Source organism: Populus nigra, chromosome 16, assembly GCF_951802175.1.
Source record: "Populus nigra chromosome 16, ddPopNigr1.1, whole genome shotgun sequence".
NCBI lineage: Eukaryota > Viridiplantae > Streptophyta > Magnoliopsida > Malpighiales > Salicaceae > Populus > Populus nigra.
Window position 1 is genome coordinate 12,810,924 of NC_084867.1, and position 12,131 is coordinate 12,823,054.

Genomic DNA, 12,131 nt, shown 5'->3' on the forward strand with positions numbered 1-12,131 from the left:
ATCTTCCCTTTTACGTAACCAGTCCCGTACCATAGAATCTCTGTTGACCAGTTAGGGTTCCTAGTAACCATAATACTAGGTGGCGACTCCTCAAACAAGATCTTTTCCCCTTAAAGAACCAGATGCCAGAAATCTGTTCTTTTTCCATAATCTAGAATTTTATTTTGTGGGCCGCCACGATGTCGGGTGCGACATACACATAATGAATAGACCCTATCCTTAGATTGTATGTACTATCTTTATTTACATCAAGGCAAACCTTTCTTGAAGCATCTTGAACTCAAGACTTGTGGGTGACACAAGGACCGTCACTCTTTTCATTGTAAAGTGTGGGCAAGAATCAAGATTCTTGTTTTATCATGCAAGAGTTACGATCATATGTCACCTCTCGAAGGGCAAGTTCATCATATAGATCATATGTTCATACATTTAACATACATGCAACAGATTGAAATATAGGTCCCTAAAAAGTCTACAACACCCGACTTCGAGCAAGAAATATGGAAGATGAAGAGCGTGCTCAACGTGATGCCCATTTTTAAGAAGAGTTGGAGTCTCTGAAAACAAGTGTGGCTCGCCTCACTAGGTTACTCGAGCAAACACTGAGAAATACCTCTGGTGAAGGTCCTTCTAACAGACCGGTCACCTTTAATCAGGCTCCTACTACAGTTCAGCCTAAAGAAAGGATGAGCAAACATGGTCAAGAGTCTCAGCAAAATCCAACATTTGTGCAGTCAGCGACACCCGCACTAGCCCCGACAATCATGGAAACATTTGCTAACAAGTCCTACAAGGCTAAGTCATCTGATAGCATTGATCAAGATAAGATAGAGGCGCTGGAAGCCAGACTCAAAGCCATTGAAGGGGTAGACTTATATCATCTGGTATGGGCAACAGAGATGTGTTTGGTCCCAATTGTGGTTGTCCCAAAGAAATTTCGTGTTCCTAAGTTCATCAAATACAGTGGAACACAATGCCCCATGACTCATCTCAACTCCTACTGCAATAAAATGGCAGAAGTAGTACATGATGAAAAACTACTAATGCACTTTTTTCAAGATAGCTTAAGTGGGGCAACATTGAGCTGGTACATGAGATTGGACAACACAAAGATCCGGAGATGAAAGGATCTGGTGGATGCTTTTGTCAAATAGTATAAGTATAATGTGGACATCGCTCCCGACAGAACCAGTTTGTCAAATCTGGAGAAAAGAGATAAAGAAAGCATAAGGAAATATGCTCAAAGATGGCGAGAATCAGCTGCTCAAGTACATCCTCCACTTCTGGACAAAGAGATGGTCTTTTTATTTGCAAACACACTCAAAGCACCATATTACGAACATGTGATGGGTAGTTCAGCCCAGTAATTCACTGACACTGTGGTAGTGTGTGAACGTATAAAGTAAGGCGTCAAGAGTGGTAGAATTTTTTTGCACCTACCGAGAAAAGAGGCTTCGAAAGAAAAGAGGTCCACCATATTGAAGATGGCTATAGGAGTAGGAAAAACTCATCCCAAAACTACCACACTCCATCCCAGATTACCAACATCAAACCTGAGCCCCATAACTTTCAAGCCAAAAGCCAAATTGAAAATTGCCAAAGGGTTCAAGAACAATTACCTCCATTACCACTACCCCTGAATGAGATGTACCAGAAGCTATTAAGCATCGGTCATATAGCTCCAGAACCTCTGCCACCTGTGCAGCCACCTTATCCTAATTGGTACAAGCCAGAGCTCAATTATGAATACCATGTTGGTATTGTTGGGCATAACATCCATACCTGCAACACCTTCAAGAGAAAGCTTCTGCAATTAATCAAGGCCGGGTGGATAGAATTTGAAGACACTCCTAATGTGAACACGAATCCTCTACCGAATCATGCTAGAAGCAGTGGATTAGAAAAACACTAGCAATAGAATGGTCGGGGAATCTAAAAGCATCAATGGTCTAGCATGGGTGTGGAAATGATAGCTGAATTTTAAAGAACTCAAATTTTGATCGTGGTGTTGTTCTACATCATCTTTGAGTCCATCGGTACAGAACTTTTGGGGAGGAGGCTAGCCTAAGAACAGATTCACCAAAATAGAGGAATGAAGCCTTATTGCCTTTTGTTTCATGCTTTTGAACAAGACTGTCTATGTCAAATAAGCACTTGTTAAATAAGATCATATGATTTCCTGTGTTCATATCACAATCCTTTTTGTTGTTATCACATGTAAATAACATTTTGAGCACAACTTTTGCTCACAAAACTACAACACAAAGAATCCTTTGGTGTTTTCCTTTCTTCCAAAACCATATATAATCTCATATGCTTTCAAGGATATTTTTTTGGGACCTCCAAAGTGAGTACAAAAACAAAAATCGTGTTGGTATTTGTCCAAAACAAATGCATTTTGGAAATTCAAGTGGTTCTTTAGACAGGTAAACATATACCTAGAAAACTTGAAAGAAAAAAGACAACAAAACAAAAACAAAAAAATAAAACCCTATGAGGTGACTCAAAAGCTGAGTTTTATTTGACTGATAAATCACTTGGCATACGCGCATGAAAGCAAGACCTATTGATCCTCAATGTATTGAGTTTGAGATGAAGAAAGGCCATCTTTGATAATCCTTTCACGAGGCTGAAATCTATCCTTTGCAGTCCCCTGTTGGGCCTAATATTTTTTTTTAAATAACCTTAACTAGGATCACACCCCACGCTAAGGGGCAAATAAGAGAGGTTTGAAAGACATTGATAGAAAAGGAAATGAGGAAAGACCATCAATAGGAAATTTTAGTCTTTCATTATCATCTAGACAAAGCAATGAAGATGGGTGCTGGAATTGATCATGTAATTTTTAGTCTTTCATTATCATCCAGACAAAGCAGTGAAGATGGGTGCTGGAATTGATCATGTAAATTTTAGTCTTTCATTATCATCCAAATAAAGCGGTAACGATAGAGGCTGTGATTGAAAAAAAAAACCAAAGGTTCCAAACCAAACAAAGAATGAAGAAGACAGAGAAAGCCCAAACCCGACACTAGGGGGCATGACAAACCATTTTGGAAAGAAATTCCAAAGACAAAACGGTCAGGAAATAAGCACAAGTGATCCTTACTCTTAAAATCCCTTAAACACCTTTTGAGCTTGCAAAATATCCTTTCTTCGTAACCAATAGCCAAAGCCTACATTACGTACCTGATACAACCCTTTCTAATCAAAGGTAAGCAATCTGGATCGGTAGGAGGTGCTTATTACGTACCTGATAAAGCCCTTTCTGATCAAAGGCAAGCAATCTGGATCGGTAGGCAGTGCTTTCTCGTGCGGGTTAAATCATTATTTATGCAAATAAAATAAAGCTTTGAACCGATTTGGTTCTCAATAACCCTCAAATTGAAATTTAAACCTTTTGTGACCAACCAGATGTCACTTCATCTTTAAATCAAAAGCAAAAAGCTTTCATCACTTCAAGAAACCTGTATATAGGAATCACTTGAATTCTTTATAACAAGTTTATTTTGAACCAATGTCAACATGATTTTTTGTGATTGGAATAACTTGGAAGTTCCAAATTTTTTGCATGAAAACATTTCCTTTTACAAAAAACCCAAACTTACTTTCACATATCCTCACCCCAAAGTAAACCCAATTGGAACACTTGGGGGCATGATTCAAGCTGGGGGGGCAATCCAAAAACACATGGTAGGGCTGGCTCCATGATTCTTTATTCTAAGGAAAATGTCGGGCAAAATTGGCAACCCTTGACATAAAAGGTGGAGGAAAAAAAGGTATGACGACATCAAACCCTTCCCAGAGGTCAAGATCATAAGATGTGACTTGAGTAAGCAAGAATGAAAAAGCCATCGAAGTTTACTACCAACACGCCAACTTTTGAGAAAAGAAAGTCACCATGAGGAAATGAAGGCCTATATTTCTCAGGTAAGTATACATGCATATCAATTATAATGCATTTTTTTCAACATTTCAACAAATTTTTAATCCATCATCAAACTCTTAGGTAGTGCGTTTGCTAACCCTACCTTTTTCCCTTTTGAGTGCACCTTTGAGCCCTCACCACTTGGATAGGTCACCCATTACAACACGACCACTCTTCATTTTTTCTATTTGGGTAGGTCACTAATTACAACTCGACCATTCTTCATGTTTTTTTATCTAGGTAGGTCACCCATTACAATGAGATCATTCCTCCACTTGGGTAGGTCACCCATTATAACACGACCACTCTTTCTTTTTTCCAGTTGGGTAGGTCACTCATTACAACTCGACCATTCCCCATGTTTTTTTATCTGGGTAGGTCACCCATTATAATGAGACCATTCTTTCACCTGGGTAGGTCACCCATTACAATGAGACCACTCTTTCTTTTTCTACTTGGGTAGGTCGCCCATGAAAATAGACCAGGGTAAGCGTGAGTGTGTGGGCTGTTCGCCCCTGAAAATAGACCACTTTAAGTATGTGTGGGCAGGTCGCCCATGAAAATAGACCAGGGAAAGTGTGAGTGTGTGGGTTGGTCGCTCGTGAAAATAAACCTTCTTTATTTAAAAAACAAAGGGTTTGGACACATGATTTTTGGTTCTGGTTAAAGGGAATTGGCAAAAGAAATCTCAGTTTAGCCCAACCACACAAGATTTTTTTGTTCTGGTTAAAGGGGATTGGTGAAAGGAATCTCAGTTTAGCCCAACCACACCCGATTTTGGTTCTGGTTAATGGGGATTGGCGAAAGGAATCTCAGTTTAGCCTAACCACACAGGATTTTTTGTTCTGGTTAAAGGGGATTGGCAAAAGGAATCTCAGTTTAGCCCAACCACACACCGGATTTTGGATTTTGGTTCTGGTTAAAGGGGATTGGTGAAAGGAATCTCAGTTTAGCCCAACCACACAGGATTTTTTATTTTGGTTAAAGGGGATTGGCGAAAGGAATCTTAGTTTAGCCCAACCACACAGGATTTTTGGTTATGGTTAAAGGGGATTGGCGAAAGGAATCTTAGTTTAGCCCAACCACACACCGGATTTTGGATTTTGGTTCTGGTTAAAGGGGATTGGCGAAAGGAATCTCAGTTTAGGCCAACCACACAGGATTTTTGGTTCTGGTTAAAGCGGATTGGTGAAAGGAATCTTAGTTTAGCCCAACCACACCCGATTTTGGTTCTAGTTAATGGGGATTGGCGAAAGGGATCTCAGTTTAGCCCAACCACACACAAGACTTTGGGTCCGGTTGATGTTTCAGGTCAACCAAATGTTGAGAAGACCAGTTTTGTTTATCTTTACAACACTTAATACGCAAAATCTTTGCTCCATAAGCATTGTAAAGAGGGGGGCAATTGTTGTAACCCATTTTTTGGGTCCCTGCACAAAAAAATAAATATATAAAAAAATAAAATAGAAAATAAAAATAAAAAAATATTAGCAAAAAAATATAACAGTGAAAAAATGATGCTAGAATGCTCAGAAAATGGTCAAAAATTGGTTGAGGAGGTTTAAAATTACAAAGATTAAAATTTGGCAGTATTTTGTTGACTGATGAGAGCCCTGTTGACAAAGAAAATTCAATTTGAGAAAGAAAAGTCCAAAATCAGATGTTTATGGACTCAATTAAATTTTATTGAAGGTTTAATTGAATTTATGGAGGTTTTGATTGCAAGAAAAATTGATTTTGGAGTTAATTTGGGCTTTAATTGGAAGAAATTAAAGTTCTGTGGTCAAAATATAATTTTTGAGAGTTAATTTGCTCAAATCAGGGGCTTAATTGCATAAATATTGAAGTTTGATGGCCAATTAGAGACTTAATTGAAGAATTTGAGACCAAGGACCAAAATACAAAACATGCGCAAATTGAAGGCCTGATTTTGAATCTAACACATTTTTAGAGCCAATTCCCATTTAAATGAAATGACGTATTTTGGGGAAAACAGTGCTGTTTCATCTACTGTTCACCAAAAAAAAAAGAAGAGGCTGAAATGGTACCATTTTGAACGGCACTGTGGGTCTTCTTCTTCCCCTGGACGCACGAAGCAGGGGAAGAAGAAGATTTTTTCTTCCTCTGTCACCGCCACCGACTCCTTCCAAAAAGATGCCAACCACTTTCCACGTGTTGGAGGGGCGGTGGAGGGGCGGCAGCACAGTGGCCGCCCTAACCATGTCTCTCCCCTGTTTTTGCCTATAAAAACAGGGGAGGAGAAGAAAAAAAGAGAGAGGGCAAAGAAGAGAAGAGAAAAGAGAGAAAAGAGAGGGGGAAGGCTAAAAAAGAAGAAGAAGAAGCAGATAAAAGAACAAAAAACAGAGGAGGGAGAGGAAAGAGCAGCACCGCCGGCTGCCGCGAACCACCAGCGCCGCTGCCTGTCGACTCCAGCAGCTCCGCCAACGACAACAACCACCGCAGGTCATCTCTTCTTCCCTTTTGTTTCTCCGGCTTCATCCCTGCCTGCCCTCCATTGTTCACGTAGCATGTGAACAGTGGAGGGCACTGTTCACACGGGCTGGGCTGAGCCCAGCCCACGTAGTTGGGCCAGGTTCGGCCCCGCCCATGCATTTGGGCCGGGTTCGGCCCATTTCCAAAAAAATATATATTGTTTAATATTTGTGATTTCCCCACTTTTTTATTGTGTTTTGTTTAATCTCGATCTATCTTTTGTCATTTCAACAATACGAATCCAGTATTAAAATACCCGGTTTTCGTCAAAACTTCCAAAAAATACAAAAAAATTTAGAAAAGAAAAAAAATGTTTTTGTGCATACGGCCAAGTGTCTCAAAGCTAAAAAATCATATTATGTTTTTTCATACACCAAAAAACAATGTTTTAGCATGCATTTTTGCTTTAATAACCAGTTTATTAAAGTTAAGAGAACACTAGCCAAAATTTCAAAAAACAACAAAAATTTTATTTTGTTTGTTTTTTAGTATCTGGGGTACGACATTAAAAGTAATACGTATTCTGGATATTAAATTCTGTTTTTTTTACGTAGATAAGAACCTCCTTATTGAGGAGGGCTTTTCTTGAACCATAGACAGACCGACATTGGGAAACCACAAGAAGACTTTAGATTTTATCAAACAACAAAACAATGCAGCTTACTTTAGGTAGGGCGTAGTTGGGGTGCTAATACCTTCCCTTTACGCCACCAATCTCCGTACCCGATCTCTAAGACCAGTTAGGGTTCCTAGTGACCAGAATACTAGGTGGCGGCTCCCATTCAAATTTTCCACTGATAAGAGACAAGAATTCCTTGTCTCTCCATATTTGCCAGATAGACCATTACCAATTTTGCCTTGAGGGTGGATGATCGCCGCGACGCCGCACACGTGCGACAAGACCCATGAAAGATTCATATCAAGCATCTAACACACCATGAATGAATGAATACAGCTGCGACAGTCAAATATTGCAAGAAACCAAGTGAGGAACAAAGTCTAAGTTGCAACAGAGTTGGAATTACAGCAGAATCAGTTTTCAACACAAATTCTAAGATATTTATCCAACCTTAAGGACCAGATAAAGAAGGAATGAATTTTGCATCATGAAGACTCCTAATTAGTCTAAGAATCCTGAAGATTTTTGCAGCAAAGGGTTAGGATAAAGAGAGCAGAACACAGCTGAAACAGGGGTCAAAAAACATTCATTTATTTTCTGCTTTTGTCAATTTTCCAGTAACAATGAACTAAACTCCTGAATTCAGTTCAAGAGGGACACACACCATCTCCATTAGCATGTTGTGAGAAGTAACGTTACTATTGTAATTCTTTTAGATTCAAGTATTTTTTTTTCCTTTTTCAGAATTATGCTATTGATTGTTATTCAAGCTTATTGAATTGTTTTGAGATAGCATGCATGCTTTCTAATTTCTTTCAATCCGTAATAGTTGTTAGGGACTAGAATAAGAAGTAAAAGAATTAATTTGATTGCTGCAACTCTCATCTTGATTTATTAGAAAAGAATAAACTAAGTTAAAATTGTCAAGCTTTTGAACGTTTGCTTAGAATAAATGCATAAATTTGATTCCTAAGACTACTGTCGAGTAAACGAAAATTGCTTTCAATATTACATTCGTTTGATGGTAAGAAATTGATTAGAGAGCTTTTTCTAATTAATGTACTTGTAATCTCATCGATTTCCCTCAACTTTAAGGGATATCGAATTTATTTGCTTGACGTGAAGGAATATTTATTTTACTTCGATGATCAATAGATTTATAGAAATGGATATGTGAACCCTTGAACTGATTTAACGACATCAATTTATTATTTTCAGAATTATTGTTTCTTGAAATTTTCATCCAAATCCCCCATTTTTTCTCATTTGGTATACTGTAAGAAGATTAAACAAAATTTCTTTTGGGTTTGATTTGATTTTCACGATCATACTATAAATTTATTTTATTTGTGATAGTTAAGTCAAAATTATATTTTTGTGCTTCCTATGACGGACCAGCCTCTTGAAGCAAGATAAAAAAACAAATAAAAAAAAATATAGTAGAGTTGACTGGGATCGTGCAATCTTTTATTTAGCTAAGGAAACAGTGTCCGGTGAAAAAAAAAACCTTGCATTTTATATTATTTGTTGTTAATTAATTAATCAGTAACATGGACGCTAACAATTGACATATCATGTGTTTGCGAGAATACACATGTGCAGCTCTTGCTTTGAAATTTCCATTAATAGCTTGACTTTGGTTTTAGTCTTTTTTTATTATTATTATTTTCATTAACTATTCCTGGATAGTGACAACTTTTTAGATTATTTCTTAATTAATAATTAAAGGAGAAGCGAGAACATTGTTTAAAAATACCCATTGTAATAGGGTTTTATTGAGAAATTGAAAGAAAAAAAATCTTAAAAGTCCTTCTAATTCATCTCCTATTGGAAAAAAAAAGCAACATATATAATGAAGTATTCTAATCTTTTCGTAATTGAACTTTATTATTAAAAAACTACCATCCTAATCAAAATTCAAACTAAATATGATGAAGATTATAAAATAATTAAGGATGAAATTAAAAATAATATTATTTTATATTGATCAAGATCAATTTGAGTTAACTTATAAAAATCACACTCCAGTTCTTAAACACGACCAGTTCGTAAACACGACTACAATAAAGTAGTCTTGGCTGAGCAAGACGTGCCTTTTTTTATATATATATTCTCGTTGGAGCTTAATTGGACCTTAATAACGACATTTAAACAAGTCGCGCTTCTGAAGCGCAACAACTTAGCATGTAGCCTCCTCAATGATAATCATTTTACTCAACTAGTCGATCAATTTGATTAAGATGTATGAACCAATTGACTATTTCATATAAAACCATAATTTTTATGCATCTTTTCTTTCAAATATATGTCAATAATGTAGTTAGACTTGCAATAACTAATGCTTTTATCAATCATATGGGGGTCTGCCATAACTAGATAAGAATCTACCCTAAACATATTACATGAATGACCTAGAAGAAGTATTTACGGATTAGTGAGATCGGTCAAGGCCCAAAAAGAGGTCTGGTCGCGTCAAACTAGAATGATGACTAAAAAAAATCATAACTTTTGATTCGACCATTGGATCACACTCAATTTTGTACAAGAGTTTTCAGATTTTATTTTGACAGTTTTGTGATTTTTCTTGTTATTTTTATAATTAGTTGACGGGTTTAACTGATCATTATGAACCAAGCAATTGATTAATTCTGAATTTAATTAATGCTATGTTTTAAAAATGCAATATTAAATTAAATGTCATAATTTAGAATTACAACATTCAAATCTTTGCTATTCCGCGAAATTATTATTTTTTTGCCGCTAAGTCAATATTCGCCGTTTGTGTGCTAATTACCCCATTTGTTCAATATTTTCCGCTCCATTAGGGACACTAGGTGATGGGACTTGGGAGAAGTTACAGGCTTGTCGGTGGTGGATTTGGATTATATGTCTCACAGTGATGAATTTTTTTGAGTAAATGAATTTCTCGATCTCGAACAAAGATTTATTTATTTATTATTCCTTCTCTTCTTTTCTTATATTAATATTATAATTTTTGTTTTGATTATTTTTTTTTCATTTTTTACTTTGTTAGGGTCACATCGAATTTGAAGCGCTACATAAAGCCTACTGGCTCTACCGTTGAGCTACTGGGAAACAACACAGCACAAGATTCGATCTTGTAGAATTCAATTTTCGTTTTTAAACCATGATCAATATGCCTCAAAGTTTGCTTCATCACTCCCCCCCCCCCCCCCCCCCCCCCCACATAAGGCTACTAAGTAAATTATTTTTTTAAATTGACTAAAACACAAGGGCAAGCTACCATGTTAAACTGACCACTTGGTTTTTGTTTTAGAAAACAAGTTGTTATCAGTCCTTTGAAAATAACGACTGTCAGAATTTAAAACGTGTTTAGAAGCTTATTTGAGAGCGTGGGAGGTGTTCCATTTTAAAGTGTTTGTTCGATATAACTGAGTTTTAGCCTGTTTTTTTTATCAAAATTTAAAATTGTTTTTTTTCTTTAAATTAATCTTTTTAGTATTTTTGGATCATTTTTATAAGTTGATGTCAAAAATAAATTTTAAAAAATAAAAAGAAAATTATTTTAAAATATTTTCAAATAAAAAAAACTTTAAAAACCAACCATTAATACACTATCAAACACCCCCGAAATTGCCGGACATGAAGAGATCCACTCATTTTTGCACCTGACTATTTCCTTCATAAAACACAGGCTAAAATCTTTGCAATCCCAGGTTCTACACGCATCAAAGTTCGAATGTCACAATCTGCAATGCTATTCCTATATATGATCGTAGTAATTCCAAATTTTCTTTCCATAGAAACCTCTTAATCTATTATTAATCTATTATTTACACATACATACATACATACATACATACATACATACATACATAAAAGTGTATCACATCGTGGAGCTTGTGAACACATGCATCCTATTATATATTATTTAAAGATTAGAATCTTAGATGGGGTGGTATGAAAACATTTTTTATTTTTTAAATGCATAATTTAAAATGTGGAAGGTCTCGTCAAGACACTAGTAATGAAAACAAGTTTAGATTTGATAAACGAATGTTGATCGAAAAAGATTTTTATCATATGAAAATACTAGAAGTAGACGATTATTTTTAGGAAGGAGAGAGATTTTAAAAACAGTGAGGTGAATTTCTGGACCATACATGGATTTGGGTTTAGAATATTAGATCGTGGAAATAGATACTCACAAACAACATATCTCCCATCATTGTTTGAACTTTGTACCACCTAGCTAGTTCCTTGAAAACTCTTTAGCATCCAGATCATCGTGAATATTTTTCTTTCCAAGAGTTCTAGCCACGGGCCGGGGCTTCCAAAGGCTCTAAAGCATCGCCTTCAAAGGTCAGAATACTATTTCTTCTACGGTATTCAGTTCGTAATGATCAGGGGAGCAAATGAAATGTTTAAATGATATGACAATTTGGATTTTTTTTGTTGTTGTTCAGCATGTTTCAAAGGGTGCTAAAGGTACAGGATAATCGCTTTCCATCATCCCCTCCAAGATGAAAAATCCCTTCGCGAAAAGGTCTGAAGGGTGAGAATATGCGCTTCCTTCATGAATAAATGATTTAATTTATATTTATTTCTTTATTTTCTCGGTGACCTCAAGATGCAGTTCAAATAGTTAAACTCTCTCTTTGCATATAAATCTTATTTTGATGTACAACTGAAAATAAAATATTAATTCTCGTCAAATCATTTCATAAAAGTTTGTTTCTGTCAACTTTTCGGACTAAGTGTTTTCTTTCTGGGATTGAAAACTTAGGGAATGAAAATGGACTCATTTCAAATCTCATAGGGTAAATTGAAACTTAACCCGTTTTTTATTTTCAAATTCAAAATAAAACATTGCAAAAAAGGCTAAACCTCAAGATATTGGCCAGCTTTATCAATGAACAGCACTGATTCGTACCTTAACTTTATGCTTCATCAAAAGGATCAGTATTTTACAGCTTCCCCTCTAAGATAGAAAGTCCCTCACAGAAGATTTTTAGAGGGTAAGAATATGCTTGTATCTTTTTATTAGCAGTTTCTATGAGCATGCTTGTCTGCAGTAGTTTCAACACCGTTTATTAATCAGTTTATTTTTGG